The sequence below is a fragment of the Leptonychotes weddellii genome, chromosome 3 (assembly GCF_054177405.1).
Source record: "Leptonychotes weddellii isolate Sample4059 chromosome 3, ASM5417740v2, whole genome shotgun sequence".
NCBI lineage: Eukaryota > Metazoa > Chordata > Mammalia > Carnivora > Phocidae > Leptonychotes > Leptonychotes weddellii.
The window spans coordinates 151,810,869-151,827,496 of NC_138371.1; positions in this window are offsets into that span (position 1 = coordinate 151,810,869).

Below are 16,628 nucleotides of genomic sequence, written 5' to 3' on the forward strand. Positions count from 1 at the left end.
CTAGGAGACATTTTTTTTCTTGATATTCTTATGGGCTCTATTGTTTCTATATCTGATTAAAGATTAATTAACTTCTGGAAATTGTTTTCAAGTTGAAATATGTTTGTGAATTTTCTAGCTATAAATTTGCTTCACATATAAATTATACCTGATTTTTATGAATTTGTTTCATAAGACATTAGAATAGCTAAATTCTATAATAACTGAAGATTTTGTTTATATTTTTATCTATTTTTTTCTTTCCTTCTGTTATCCCTCAAATCTATTACTATACACTTACAAAGACTTGTTTTACAATTGAGAAAGTTCAATATTAGAGGGTAGAATTTACAAGGACTTATCAGTCATCTTTATTGTAAGATTTGAGAATTTTGTTCCGAAGTAACATGTGGATATGTTTTCTCAAGTTTGTAAATTGATTACTTCTTTAGGTTAAGGCCAACAAAGCCAAGTTATAAAGCAAATTTCACCATAAAGAAATGAAGGAAACCATTATGTGCATTAAAAATATAGCTTTAATTAATTTATGTGTTTGATCATAGAGGTAGAGCTTGAAAAGAGAGAATATGGTATAGTCAGACTTCAATAAGATTTAGTGATTTTGAAGAATAATTGCTGAGAAATCAGTGAAAGTACCAAAGACATATCAAGGGCGTTAGGGTCCTGAGATTGTAGGTCAAATTTGAGAGTTTCTAGGAATAAAAATCAGATTTCATCTACTTTTCAATTTTATTGAATCTAGGTCCTATTTTTAATTATTTTTTACTTGTAAAAAACCATGCAATTAGTGCTGTATGTGGAAAAGATGTTTTGGGAAATTAATCCAAACAGTGTATTTTAGCTATTCAAAGTATGAACTATAGATTTGCCTGGGATTCAGATACTGGTCCTGTGTCTTAGTGTTACTTTGGGCAAGTTGGAAATACTCTCTGTGCATGTTTCTTAACTTACTGAATGAATATGATAACACCTATCTTTTAAGGTTATTATAATAATTCCATGAACTCATCTATGTAAGATACTAGGAGTATATTGGACTCATCTTAGTACTCAGTAAACAATAACTATTTTCAAAGATGTTCTATTCATACCTAGGAAGCTCCAAAAAGCAGTTGGGAGTCATGCTGTTACTTTACTGAAACAACATCCTTGAAATTGGCCATTGTTTTACATCTATGTCTTTTATTCTATTCTCTCAAAAACATCACTTTATTACCCTATTACATCATGTCTAGAAATACCATTAGGTTTAACCATATGAAAGTGCCAATGTTTGAACATTTCGCATACTCAGAAACAACAGTTTAAAATGACCCAATCTATGAATGACCCTCTGATTCTTCATTCTGGCTTCAACTCCCTGCTTCCCTGTTCAATATTCCTATTACACTGCTTCCAAATTAATATTCTTTAAGTATAATTTTCATCCTGTCACTATTCAACCAAAGCTCCCAGAGATGCACAGGTGTCTACTGATATCTAAAAAATTATTTGAATGTGGAACAAGATTCTCTATGATTTATCCTAAGTTTAAATTTTCAAATATATGCCAAAGTACAATTTCTATTGTAGCTCATGCTCCTTTGGCTCTGGGCAGCCCCTGTTACTGCTTCACTCTGACTGCTAGATTCCTAGGAAACTTTACTAATCTCAGGGACCCAGTTCAAAGGAGAACTTTTTTTTTTTTTAATGAATTTGGGTTGACACTATCTCCTTTTGTGAAATACCTTTCAGGGTTTTCCTTCCTCACACTGACTTAACTAACTAGCCATTGCAAACTGTGAAAAGAGGTACTGGGAAGAACATACATGCAAATAGTATCTTTGCCTAACACTTAGGTATGGACACTCTAAAACTTTTTCGTCAAGGTGTCTCAGAATCTTGCCACCAAGGATACATTTCAGTCCAGTTAGCCTCTCACTGATTCCTATTATATAACATTAATAGACAACACAGATATTAAATTGCTATAAATCATATGCATCAAAAACATATCGTTGTCTTATGACAAAAGGGTTATAAAATTTTACTTAGTGGATTGATACATACAGAAGGTAATGAAGAATATTACTAACCATGACATTTCCTAAATGGATAATGAAACAGAAGAACTATCTAAGTCTTCCAGATTCAGATACTAGCTTCTTACATTAGGTTCTTTCTATTCTCCAACACTAATTCTATTACTATCACTATTTTTAGCCTTGATAATGTTCTCTATTCTCTGACTATGCCAATGTTCTCTTTAATTTCAGATATTTTGCCTTTCACAGTCCTTTATCTTAAATCTCTTCCTGTGACTTATAAAAATCTTACCTTTTTTTTTTAAATTATAAAATGTTAAATCTTACCTTCTTTAAGGCCAATAAAGGATCTGTGACCCAAGAGTAATTACTAATAGCACTTCCTTTCAGACTCAAAAATTTCCTATTTGGAATGATAAATTATATAATTACAATGTATAAAATAATTGAAATTGCAGTGATATGTGCTATTCGTGGGAGTTTTGTATAAATTTCAAATTCCCATAATCTCATTATTCTTGAGTACAGTGAATTGATATAATTTTTAAATAATTAGTAAACAGTTAACTTTTCACTTACATGGAAATCAATCTGTCTCTTAAACTACCAATTGTTTTTGTTTTATAATTTCAAGTCATGAATCTCATACTACATATCATTACAAATTATTAAAAATACTTAAAAAGCTCTTAACTAATAGAATATAATCTCTTCTGTACCTTTTTAGAATTTATCTCACTATAGTGTCTAACATGAGTTACATGACTAATAGAAAATGTTGCTTTTAAAAAAATATTTTATTTATTTATTTATTTGAGAGAGAGAGCGTGAGCACAAGTGTGAGGGAGAGGGAGAGAGAATCTGAAGCAGACACCACACTGAACACAAAGCCCAATATGGGGCTCAATCCTATGACCACGAGATCACTACCTGAGCTGAAACCAAGAGTCAGGCGCTTAACTGACTGAGCCACCCAGGCACTATGAAAATATTGTTAAATAAATAGTAAATGAAGACATTTTTAATGGTTGTCATTTTTACTATTATATATTTTTACTATTATAATTTACTAATAATAAAATGGAGATTGTAGGAGATACAAAAATATTAGAAAGACAACTCCAAATTGTGTTATATTAAAAAAACAATTATCTAATAAGGGAAAACACACTCTAGTTAACCCAACAAGTCAAGAACTTAGGGTGATAATCTCTTATGTATAGCATACAACTATCATCAAATGTTTCTTCAAACTCTTTTTGAAGCATTTGCTTTATGAAATGAATCCTAGGTACTTTTGCCTTCCCAGCATCCATTATTCATCTTTCTGGAAATAGCATCACAAAATTGCTTTGGAAAATAAGACTTTTCCCATAGACACAATCTTGCTAATACAATAATTAACTGTTTTCCTGCTCCTGTTTAACCTAAGATGGGTCAGTCATATGAGTTTTCACTGAAATTTGAATGTTGAGCAATAACACAGACACAGGAAATAGATGGCTTTGCATACCCTAAAGAAATTCTCCACTAATACTTGTTAATTAGACCCTACTGATGCCCTAGTTACTGCCATTTCTGATACAATATTCTTCAAATTATAATTCTTTGAGGTATTATATACCTTTTCAATAAATTCACCATTTTCTTATGTTAATAGGGTGCACTTCCGTTGCTTGTCATTGAGGGATCCAAATTAGTATACCATAAGACAGAGATCTTTATCATCTAGCAAAACAAATAGCCAATTTCACACATAGCCTTTATAGTCTAAATGGTTAACCAGACAATTCAGTAAATAATCTAAGTAGGTCTTTTAATGTGTTAGTTAAGACCATGGTCTCAAGCCAGACTTTCTGATTTTGAATCATGGATTAATCACTTATGAGTTGTATGACCCAAGCCTTAGTGTCAGTGGTTCGATCTCCTCAAAATTCTAACAAGGATAATAATACATTCTAGAGCTGTTTTGAGGAGAAAGTGTGCTAGCAGATTTGAAGTTCCTTAAAGACAGCCTGAACATTATATGTAGCTAATAAATAGTAACTCTCTTTTAAAAAATCATTGTATAGAATGGAATCACATCTATTGTGGAAGGTGTTTCAGGGACTTGTTATGGTAAGGTCACACTGATCTGCCCGTACAAGGTAAATCTTAAACCTTAAAAAAAGTGAAGGCAATGATCCAACCCTGGAATTCTATATTCCAAACCTGCAGCATTAATGCTAAACACCACTACTTGCATATTATCAGATGTAAGCAAAAACTGTGATAAAATCTAGGCAATATGAATGAGAATCATAATTTCCCCAGAGTTCTTTAGGAAGAGCTTGATAGTTATGTAAGTAGCAGAGTGTATCTCTTTTGAAACGTAATCACATATATTTTCTTCTTATAATTTTCAACAGTACATCTGGGACAAAAATAAACATATTCCAATTCCTCCTTAACAGTGCTGTAATTCTATTTCATTTGAGACCAAGAGGCAAAATATATTTGCATGTTCCCTAATCATACTTTTCATAGGAAATAAAAATCTTTCACTTAATGAAAAAAATGCCGAAGTAATAATATTACAGAATTCTGATATTGCATAATATGTTTATAATTTGCTAAATTAGAATTATTTGTTATCCGTGTGTTTTCATGGAAAAAAGATGACCTTTAACTGAAAGAAGGATGTGCTTAATTTGTTGCAAGGATATTGTAGGTGACAAATTATAACCAAAATTTCTGTAATGTTGGTGGTATAAAATAAAAAGTCTCCAATACCATTTATTCTATTCTTTATGTGTCAAAATAATTTTATCCTGTAAACTTGAGAGATTAACACTGCTGTTTAGTTGAAACTTAAGGTGCAAATCTGTGAAGTTTAAATTAGCTATAGTAGTTGCAGTTTGTTTATTCAAAAGTGGCTGGAGAGAGTTCTGTTTCTCCCTATGGAGAATTACCTTGTATTAACTTCTTTCTGAAAAAAAAAAAAACAAAATATGCTGGACCAAATATTAACAATAAACACACACACACAACTATTATAAATCTTATGATTTTTTAAATTTACAATCCTTAAAAAGCGATGCACATTCAGTGGAAACCATACTTTGAATTTCGCATTTTGCTCTTTTCCTGGGCTAAAAATATGTGGTAAATACTCTCTCATGATGCTACAGTAGCAGGAAACTGCAGCTCCCAGTCAACCATGTGAGGTTAAACAACCCATACACTTACAACCACTCTGTACCCATATAGCCATGCTGTTTCTCACTTTCAGTATAGTATTCAATAAATTACATGAGATTTTCAACACAGTATTATAAAATAGGCTTTGTGTTTGATGATGTTGCCCAGCCATAGGCTAATGTAATTGTTCTGAGCACATTTAAACTAGACTAGGCTAAGCTATGATGTTTGGTAGGATAGATGAATTAAATGCATTTTTGATTCATGATACTTTTAGCTTACACTGTGCTTACTGGGACATAATCACATCATAAGTCAAAGATATCTATCTATTTATCTATCTATCTATCTATCTATCTATCTATCTATCTATCTATCTACCTACCTACCTACCTATCTATACTCGAAGTTATTTGAGAGATACAAAAAAACATTGTCAGATTTGAGCATGAATTACGAAGAGTTAAGCATTAAATTCAAAGCCACTTTTCAACTTAAAGCAAATCAAAAGTGGTGGCTAGGAATTTATGGAACTGATCATAGCATTTTGTAGTTGCACTCTATAGCAGAGACAAAAATTAAAGTCCTTGTCACACCAACATAGACTACACCCTAGGCTTTCAGTTGAAATCTGTAGGGCTAATAACTAGAAATAATGGCAACTGGAAATGAATCAGGCCTTATAAATGATGATCTCCAAACTCAAATTAACCTCTGATTGGATTAATATTATTTGTCCTCAGCCTAAATTGCCCTGTGATTCTGATAAGCTAAGAAGAGATTTCAGCACCTCAAAAGTTTCATGTGACAAAAATTTGGGTTCAAGAAATTATGCTTTCAGCCATGACAAAAGAGCTAGTATTAGCTGTGCAATCCACCCCAAATGATTATAAAATTTGGATTAAATATGTGAAACAACTGAGAGTCTCAGAGAAAATCTAAGCCACTTATGACTTAAGGGTCTAAGAACCCAGAGAAAAGAGTGGAGTACCACAATGACTTCCACATCCTACTTCACATTTTTCACCAAGGCTTTTGCCAATGTGTAGTTTAGAGATTAGAGATTAATGAGGAAGTAGTAACCGAGACCTGCAACAAACTGATAGGGGGTTGAAAAAATAGTTGGAGTTCAGAGATCCCAAGGAAACTAGGACTTGAAGGGTCTCCAGAAGAGTGTGACTAAAATTTCAAGTGCAATTCCATTTTCAGGACTTAACTCCCGTACTAGGGAGGTATAAGATAAGACTAAGAAAATAAGCAAAAAAAACAAAAACAAATACAAATACAAAACAAAACCCAAAAAACAAACAAACAAAAAGCCATCTTGGAGCATAAATCCTGAGCACAGATTTCAGCAGTCTTGCTGTTCTGAGAAGGCCAAATTTAGAGTTCAGAGATGGCAAATTCTAGGATCTCTGGTAATTCCAGAAACTTTATTTCCAATGAAAAGATAGAAGGGCTGACCTCTAGAAGAAAAGAAATTTCTAGAGGCAGGAAAAATAAATTGGCCAATACAAATCAGTCTTAATAGAGCATAAAACCTATGTTCAATCTCATCATGATGATTTTCTAATACCCTATCATCTTACTAAAACCTGAGAATAACTTTTTAAATTTTTGTTTTATTATGTTATGTCACCGTACATCATTAGATTTCGATGTGGTGATCCACGATCCACTGTTTTCGTATAACACCCAGTGCTACATACAGTACATGCCCTCCTTAATGCCCATCACCAGGCTAACCCATCTCTCCACCCCACCCCCTCTAAAACCCTGTTTGTTTCTCAGAGTCCATAGTCTCTCAAGGTTCGTCTCTCCCTCCGATTTCCCCCCTTCACTTTTCCCTTCCTTCTCCTAATGTCCTCCAAGCTATTCCTTATGTTCCACAAATAAGTGAAATCATATGATAATTGACTTTCTCTGCTTGACTTATTTCACTTAGCATAATCTCCTCCAGTCCTATCCATGTTGATGTAAAAGTTGGGTATTCATCCTTTCTGATGGCTGAGTAATATTCCATTATATATATGGACCACATCTTCTTTATCCATTCATCTGTTGAAGGGCATCTCAGCTCTTTCCACAGTGTGACTATTGCGGACATTGCTGCTATGAACATTGGGGTGCATATGGCCCTTCTTTTCATACATCTGTGTTTTTGGGGTAAATACCCAGAAGTGCAATTGCTAGGTCATAGGGTAGCTCTATTTTTAATTTTTTCAGGAACCTCCAAACTGTTTTCCAAAGTGGCTATACCAACTTGCATTCCCACCAACAGTGTAAGAGGGTTCCCCTTTCTCCACAACCTCTCCAACATTTGTTGTTTCTTTCCCTGTCCATTTTTGCCATTCTAACTGGTGTAAGGTGGTATCTCAATGTGGTTTTGATTTGGATTTCCCTGATGGCTAATGATGATGACCATTTTTTCATGTGTCTGTTAGCCATCTGTATGTCCTCTTCAGAGAAGTGTCTTTTCATGTCTTCTGCCTATTTTTTGACTTGATTATTTGTTTTTTGGGTGTTGAGTTTGAGTAGTTCTTTATAGATCTTGGATACCAGCCCTTTATCTGTAGTGTCATTTGCAAATATCTTCTCCCATTCTGTGGGTTGCCTCTTTGTTTTATTGACTGTTCCTTTGCTGTGCAGAAGCTTTTTATCTTGATGAAGTCCCAAAAGTTCATTTTTGCTTTTGTTTCACTAGCTTTTGGAGATGTATCTTGAAAGAAGTTGCTGTGGCCGATGTCAAAGAGGTTACTGCCTATGTTCTCCTCTAGGATTTTGATGGATTCCTGTTTCACCTTGAGGTCTTTCATCCATTTTGAGTTTATCTTTGTGTATTGTGTTAGCGAATGGTCGAGTTTCATTTCTCTGCAAGTGGCTGTCTAATTTTCCCAGCACCATTTATTGAAGAGACTCTCTTTTTTCCATTGCATATTTTTCCTTCTTTGTCAAAGATTATTTGACCATAGAGTTGAGGGTCCATATCTGGGCTCTCTATTCTGTTCCATTGGTCTATGTGTCTGTTTTTGTGCCAGCACCATGCTGTCTTGGTGATCACTGCTTTGTAATATAGCTTGAAATTGGGCAACGTGATGCCCCCAGCTTTGTTTTTATTTTTCAACATTTCCTTGGTAATTCGGGGTCTTTTCTGATTCCATACAAATTTTAGGATTGTTTGTTCCAGCACTTTGAAAAATGTCATTGGAATTTTGATTGGGATGGCATTGAAGGTATAGATTGCTCTGGGTAGCATAGACATTTTAACAATGTTTATTATTCCGATCCATGAGCATGGAATGTTTTTCCATCTTTTTGGGTCTTCTTCAATTTCTTTCATGAGTGTTCTGTAGTTCCTAGAGTATAGATCCTTTACCTCTTTGGTTAGGTTTATTCCGAGGTATCTTACGGTTTTTGGTGCTATTGTAAATGGAATCGTTTCTCTAATTTCTCTTTCTACAGTTGCGTTGTTAGTGTATAAGAAAGCAACTAATTTCTGTGCATTGATTTTATATCCTGCCACATTACTCAATTGCTATATGAGTTCTAGTAATTTAGGGGTGGAGTGTTTTGGGTTTTCTACGTAAAATATCATGTCATCTGCAAAAAGAGAGAGTTTGACTTCTTTGCCAATTTGAGTATCTTTTCTTTTTTTTTGTTGTCTGATTGCTGTTGCTAGGACTTCTAGTACTATGTTGAACAATAAGATGTTGAATCTTCAAGTATACTATATTAAGGAGAATAAGGAAAATAATATATCATGACAAGAAGGGATATACTATGTATTAGGGAACTTATTTGTTAATCTTGACATCTGAGATATGTGTCAATAATTTGGATATTTGCAAGTAATGATCTTATTGACTATCAACTAAATGGACATACAATAATTATATTCTTGCCACACAACACCCAGTGATCCCTATAAAACCTAAGAGAGATCTTGTTTTCTCTATTTAACACCCTCCAATAGTCTTGCATTTTCTCTGAAAATAAAAATAAAAAATAAAAATAAAAATAAAATCCTAATTCTTTAAAGTGGCTTACAAGATGCTTACAAGATGCTACAAAAGCTACATCTCTTTTTACTACTTTCTCTGTTGTACTTTCTCCACTGTGGTCATACTGGTCCTGCTAGTCTTCAAATGTGAAAAACATTCCTGTCCTGGGACCTTTTCTTAGCCATCCCTTTTTTGAGAAACCTCTAATTCTAGATGTCTTTTTATCTGCTTGACAAATTTCCAAATTTGCTCCACTTCGACCTTTGCTCAGATGTCACTTTTTTTCATGAGCCTTTGTCTAGCTACCTATACAGCACTCACAAATCCATATCCTAGAACAAAGCTGATATCCCTTCTTTTATTCTCTTTCTCTCAGTAGATAGATGATAGATAAAGACAGACAGATGACATAGATAGATATAGATATAGATAGATATAGATATAGATATCTTCACATTATCTTCTAATATACAGCTTGTAAGACCAGATAGTAATATAACTGTCACAGGCAAGGTTGATAACCTCAATGGAGATTAAGACTAAAATGACTGCTAATAGACCATGATTTCCAAGAGGTGTGATAAATAAAGGCCAAACAAGGTGCTACTCCATTTATGTAACTGTAAAAACTTGACAGCTGAGTAGCAGAAATCTTATATCAGCCATCACAATGAAAATTCAGTCCACCACATACTTCCTACTTCAGAACCCATTCACAATTCCAGAGCCCAATAATTGAAGGACAAATATTACCTTGAGAAAGAATGTTCCAACTCCAACTCTAAAGCTATGCATGAATTATTTCTCTGATACTTTTCAAAGATACTGGCAATGGTTTTCCAACACAAATATACTTGGAAAAAGAGATATCATGACTTTTTAAGAAATCATAATCTTAGGTAGGAAGTCTGAGCTAGTACTAATGCCTCATGACTCAAACACTACTGTGGTCAAAATTAGAGTAGGAACTAATGAATATCATAAGTGACAGTTTCACAGGGAGTCTAAGGGGTCCTGTATTTATTTTCCTCATTCATTAATATATAATTGGACATACATAGTCACCAGAAAGTAGAACTGTAACATTTGATCCTGATCTAGAAAATAAAGATAATTGTGGTATGAAGACACAGGGGAAACCCATAAAAATGTTAACTAATCATGCCATGATAGTAAATAAAAATCTGTGGTACATTATGGGAGGAATTGTAGGAGTAATTGTCACCAATGAAGATGTGAAGTTTGCAGTTTGTTGTCCTATCACATCCCTATTAATTTATTTGTTTGCCCTCTATAAATCTAGCTGTATCATAGATGACTGCATACTACCATGGATTTAATCATGTTGTAGTCTCAAATTTAGCGGCTATGGAGGATGTAACATATTTGCTGGAGCAATTCAACAAATCCCTGGCACCTGATACATGAATATTTATTTGACCAATATTTTCATTTCTATACCCACCATTAGAGAAGATTAAAATGGCTTGGCTCTTATCTGACAAAAACCACAGAGTACTTTTATTTACTTAAATCAGAACTGTCAGCAGTCCAGCTTTCTGTCATAATGTAGTTCACAGGGACCTTGATCATATTATCATTCCGCATATCTCATAATGTTGAACTGAAATTACAGCATTGTGTTAGTTGGACATCATGTTAATTAGACAACATTAGCTGGTTATTAAGAAATTGCAATTAAACAAGACACCTTAGTAGGAAACATGTGGAACAGAAACTGGAAAATAAGCAAATGGGAATTAGGAGACCTACTATTTGCTAACATTTTTAGGGGTCCAGTTGTCAGCACATAGCATGGTATCTCTGCTAGGTAAAAGACACATTGCTGAATCTTGGATATCCTACCACTAAAAAAGATGCCTAACACTTGTTGAGCTTGTTTATTTACCTTTCAGAGGTATCACATCCAATCTTGGATGCACTAATATCATCTATTACTGAGTTATCCAGAAAGTTAAAGTTTTGAGAGGAGCCTAGAAAAAGAAATGATCCTATGTAAGGTCCAGACTGTAGTACAAGTCATTTTGCTCTTTGATCCTTGTGATCTCACAGGTATGACTGAGTTAAAACTATCTGTGGTAGGTTTCAATGTATCATGTGATATTTGTGGTAAACCCCAGTAGCAGAGTTGAAGTTCAGAACTTGTAATAGTTATCTAATGCTGTGTAAAAAATTACCTCAGATTACTTCAAGTGTGCTGTAACCAACAAACATTTATTATCTCATAGCTTTTGTGGTTCAAGAATCTGGCTATGGTATTGTTAAGTACCTATGTTTTAATCTCTCTCACAAGGCTCTAGCCAGGGATAGAGTATCATCAGAAGGCTTAGTAAAAGTGGACTTTCAAGTTTATTCTCATGGCTATTGTTAGCATTCAGTTTCTTATGAAATGCTGGACTGAGGGCTTCAATTCTTAACTAGATGTTAGACAGAGACTTCCTTTGCCACTTGGATTTCTTGATAGAGCAACTTCAACATGGTAGATCATTTCTCCTCAGAACAAGTGAGAGATAAAGTGAGAGAGAGCAAACAAGATGGAATCCAGAGTCTCTTTGTAATATAATCTCAGAAAATATTTTTTCTTTTTTTTTTTGAAAGATTTTATTTATTTTTGACAGAGAGAGAGTGTGTACAAGCAGGGGAAGCAGCAGGCAGAGGGAGAGGGAGAAGCAGGCTTCCTGCTGAGCAGGGAGCCCAATATGAGGCTCCATCCCAGGACCCTGGGATCATGACCTGAGCCGAAGGCAGACGCTTAACCATCTGAGCCACCCAGGCGCCCCTCAGAAAATATTTTCTGAGAAAATATTTTCTGAGATTAAAAAGATTTTATGCAGTGCATTCATCATAATGGGTCAGAAGATTAAGTTCATACTCAAGGCAATAGCATTAGACAATTGTGGGAATATCAGTAGACAAAAATAATTCATGGCCATCTTTGATGCTGCCTACTACATATATTTAGGGTTTTGGAGCAGAGTTATCATTACTTCTGCAGTAGAGAAATACCCTTGTTAAAAAATACATATGGTATGCCAGAAGGTTCCTAGTACAGTTTGATGAGGTAATAATAGAACATTAAATGATCATACATTTTGGGCTGCCTATTAGGAATTAGATGTTATCTGATTTACTATGTCAAAAGACTGAGAGTGTACATTAAGGACAGGGATCAAGCAGGCCCAGAAGGTGATTCCTCTGTCATAAGCACAATCTAAACATTTATGTATTATTTTTTTAAACATTTATGCACTATTGATTAGTGCAGCATCTTACAGAGCATTATCTTTGACCAAAGGTGTCATTACACATAAAAGGAGGTAACAAAGAGATCATGGAAATCAGATTTTCTTGTGTATCTATATATTCAATTATACGGAAATAGTAGTCCTGATATAAAGTGGATCACACTTTGAAGACTCAGCTAAGGAACTCTGCACTGTGGTGGCAATGCCCTCCAGGAAGCAGCATAGGAAGCTGCATATGATTCATATTCATATGAAGTTTTCCCAAAGAAAACTTCCACAAAACACTGATCGAGACTGGTGAATAAATACATCACCTTGGTTGGAATAGCTATGAACTGTGATCTGATTTTACATTGTTTCCCACAAAATCTCAGAAAGATTAAGCATGAAGCCACACTTAGATGGCTGACTTGATAATATGCCTGTCATAAGCTAGTTTCTTTTCTTTAACTTTACACTTCACTGTGGTTCTCAAACCTTCAAAATAAATTATTTGTGATTGAACACTTGTGTTGAGGTGTGCATCACTGGGAATCCAAAACAAGGCAAATGACATTTAGTGTCCTAAGCAGCTCCTAAGGACCAGCTATAATCAGTGAGTACGAAGTGAACAGTCAAAAATAAGAAACAGGAAATGGGAGGGAACTGTGCAGAGATATTCCCCTTGCATTATCTCTGCCATGGACAGGTTCAAGATGCATTTCCTTCATTTAATCATTTTATAGAACTCCCACATGATGACCAAACATTTGCTTTGCTTCCATGGCTCACTTTCAAATGTAAACCAACATTGAAATGCATCTTATCTCAATCCTTAATATCTTTCCTTGACTGACATCCCATCTCTTTTACTGTCCCTCACTGCTAAGGGTTTTTATCTCTGTGATAAAATGTGTAATACTTTAATAACTTTGGTTCTAATTTCAGCTTTCATGTAAGACTATAAACAAGGCAATGATGGTTTTGCATCCTGGGATAAAGATCTTAATTGGCAATTTAATATCAACATGTACCATTAGGGATATTTTACAAAACAAATGACAACCACAGTATTACGGGTCTTGAATCTTGCAGGATGTGCATCATACAGATGCAAAGTCTGACAGTATATGGTTAAAACATAAAGAATCTAATTTTGTCTGGCTAATCTTGAATGTGAAACACATGAGCTAGAAAATGCTTTGTAAAATTGAATTTTAGAAAATATGTAAAAAAACTTATAAAAATATTTTATGAAATATGTTATAATATGCCTTGAAAAATTAATCTATTAGAAAATGATGACCTTAATTGTATTTTGAAATTGAAAAAAAAATCATTCTAGCTATCTAAAATTATGAAAAATGCCTAGTGTGTTATGTATCTTGTAAAAAAGAGCCATTGGGTCTCCTTCTATTCTAACTTTATAAAACAGTCCTTAGGTTATAGGTTTTCATTCAATTTATAATTTCTGAATGTTGGTATAAGGAACACAAGCAAAAAATATATTATTTTTGTATTAATAAAAATATTTTTAATAATTTAAGTTATTTGAGATTAAAATATTTTAAAAATATGTTTCACTTGACCATATTATAATATTATACAGTATTATCTTTATTAAATATGGACTCTAATTTGCATAAAACTCAGTGAGTAAGCAGTAGTATATATTTTATTTAAGACCACAAAGTAATACAAATACACTCATATCTATGTACGTATTTATTTCTGCCCTTTTCCAGAAAGGTTGTGAAATAGCATACAGAAATAAGTACAATTCCATCAAATAAAACAGTCAAAATAAATATTGATGAGGAATGTAAGGGAAAGATTCAAATAATTGAAAACACACAATGGAGATATAAATAAACTTAGATAAAAAATGTATGGTAAAATTATATATATTTTATATCAGGCCCAAAAGTTATGAGTAGACTTTTGTAGTACTTATTCTAGCAATTTCATAAAGCTAGTGCAGGGGAAATTAAAGTAAATTAAAAAAATTAACATAAAATTTTTTCCATAAATATTCAAAGAAAACATTTTTTGATTAAATAATATTTATAATTATAAATATATTGACAATGATCGTACTTCATATTTAAAGAAGCTTCATATGTTTTATATGGCATGAATCTCTACGTAGGAACCTCTCTATCCTTGGATATAATTCCCAGAAGAACTACTCTGATCCTTCTCAGAAGGGTTCTATATCCAAAATATGAGAGTTAAATGGATTCTCTAACCAGCAAACACCAAGCTCCAATCCTTCCACATCAACCCCTTGCCCTACACACATATTTTTTCTTAAGTTCCAATATTCTCAATAAATATTGATTACACACAGAACGTGTCAAAAAAAGACTATTTCAGAAGGAGCACTAATGTAATATTCTGAAAATCCCTATTTCAAATACCTGAGGTTCCTTCCATGTTCTCATTAACAATGTCATTAAGAAGGAGACTGAAGATAGCCATAATCCATCAGTAAATTCCTACAAATGTATTAATATGGAAGCTGGATTAAAATGATAGTTGGTGTTTAATTAAGAGAATTGTATGTATAATAATCCCATGATGCTTTTCCTCACAAGGGAAAACTGTCAGGGTAAGAGATCCAGCAATACTTCCCAAATGAATACACAGAGTGGAGAGAATCTCAGAGTCAGTGGGGATATGTGATGAAGCACAAGGAGGGAAAATAAGTCATCATCATAGTACTGTGGCAGAAATTTGGGTGGAGATGGGGATTGTTTTAGCAGATGGTGTAAGTGGAAAACATTGCGCACATGTTGAAGAATCTTAAAAATACTACTAGTTATCACCATGCATGAGACAACTAATCATTGTTCAAGGATTCTGAAGTCTAATGACTCTGTTTTGTTTTCAACACTACACAGAGACCCAGACATCAAGAGTTCTTATTTTTATGCAAGCTAGAATTTGGGGTCACAATCTAGGATTTGGAACATAGATAAACACATAATTGCTATCCAATATTTATTCTGCTCTTCTTTCTGACTAATGGAAATCTGGTATTGTTTTTATTGGGGGGAGGCATGTGTCCAAACTAAAATAAAATCCAAAAAACTCAATTCCCTAGATTTTTAAAGATAGGCATAGCCAGATCTCACAGTTTTGCCAGTGACAAATCAGTACAAATCCATGTAATATTTCTAGTTGTTTAGCTTTCCCGAGAGGGTATTCACCTCCCTACTCCTTGGTTATTTATCCTTACTATCTGGAAAACAGATATGAACTTAGAGCTATATCAGATGTCTCTAGACTGTGAAGCAACTGAGGTTAAAGATCTACACCAAAGATAGGATAGACAAAGGAAGGAAGAAGGGAAGTAAGAAAGGACAGAAGGATGGAAGGGAAAAGGGTGGGTGGGACAGAGGAAGGAAGGAAGAAAGGAAAAGGCTAACAGATGAATGGCATCACGGTACAGATTTCAAAAGTTGGAATGGATTGCTTGTTATATGATCAAAATAATCCCTATTTGATTAAGCCACTGCAGTTTCATTTGTAGTAGGTAATTCTTAAATAATACAGATCATTGTTCTACTAAGCAATTATCATGTTGGAAATGAGCCATGATTATGGTCAACAGAGGATCCATTGTTCCAATGATTTGCAAAGATATATAAGAATTTCAAACAGGTGTCCCTTATTATATTACGAAGTATCATGTACGTATTTTAGATATATTTTTTAGCTCAGACACATTTGGGGAAAATATGTTGTTAGGGACTGGATGTTAAAATTATAAGATCAAATTTATACAATAATAAATGTTTAGATATCTCTTTAAGTGCAGTTCTCACTTGGCAATTTGTTTTTATATCAGTGTGAAAGTACTTTTTTAGGAATTAGAAGTTGTTTCTAAAAAGGAAAAAGTGGTTAGTAAGAAATATTTTTTAAGGGGCGCCTGGGTGGCTCAGTCGTTAAGTGTCTGCCTTCTGCTGGGATCATGATCCCAGGGTCCTGGGATCGAGTCCCGCATGGGGCTCCCTGCTTCGTGGGAAGCCTGCTTTCCCCTGTCCCACTCCCCCGCTTGTGTTCCCCCTCTCGCTGTCTCTCTCTCTGTCAAATAAATAAATAAATAAATCTTTAAAAAAAGGAAATATTTTTTAAAACTTTCAAACTCTTTTAGAAAAACAGATGAGACTATA